Source organism: Octopus bimaculoides, chromosome 20 (assembly GCF_001194135.2).
Source record: "Octopus bimaculoides isolate UCB-OBI-ISO-001 chromosome 20, ASM119413v2, whole genome shotgun sequence".
Lineage (NCBI taxonomy): Eukaryota > Metazoa > Mollusca > Cephalopoda > Octopoda > Octopodidae > Octopus > Octopus bimaculoides.
This window is the reverse complement of record NC_069000.1, coordinates 34703016-34703556: the sequence shown is the minus strand read 5'-3', so window position 1 is coordinate 34703556 and position 541 is coordinate 34703016. Positions and strand designations below refer to the sequence as shown.

The following is a 541-nucleotide window of genomic DNA, read 5'->3' as shown; positions in this document are numbered from 1 at the left end:
ATATATATATATATATATATATATATATATATATATATATGATGGGCTTCTTTCAGTTTCCATGTACCAAAACAATCCATTCACAAGGGTTTCTTCAGCCCAGGGCTATAGTTGACACTTGTTCAAGCTGCCATGCAGTAGAACTGAACCAAGAACCATGTACCTGCAAAGCAAGATTCTTACCACACAGCCATGCCTTCACCTATCACATACGTATATGTGCATGCACGCATGCATGTGTGTGTGTGCATGCGTATGAGTACAGAGTGAACATAGCTTTCTCAAATGCACAAATATATGCCACACATTTAATCACAGTATAATAGTACAAAATACTATGTTTATAAATACATTATAAATAGTACACTAAGACAGTGGTGAAGAGTAATAGTAGCACACCTTAAACACACAGACAGACACACAGCTGGGAGTAGTGGTGTGAGCGGATGGCGGATGGCGATCGTTGGTGGATGTATAGAGTGGAATCTATGCTGGCTGTGTGTGTGTGTGTGTGTGTGTGTGTGTGTGTGTGTGTGTGTGT

General features: G+C 39.7%; 1 protein-coding gene across 6 annotated transcripts in view; it reads right to left on the bottom strand.

The window, feature by feature from the left end:
• LOC106876102 (ataxin-1) overlaps positions 1-541 on the bottom strand; it is a 533072-nt gene that overhangs the window by 53649 nt on the left and 478882 nt on the right. The gene's annotated exons all lie outside the window — the stretch shown is intronic.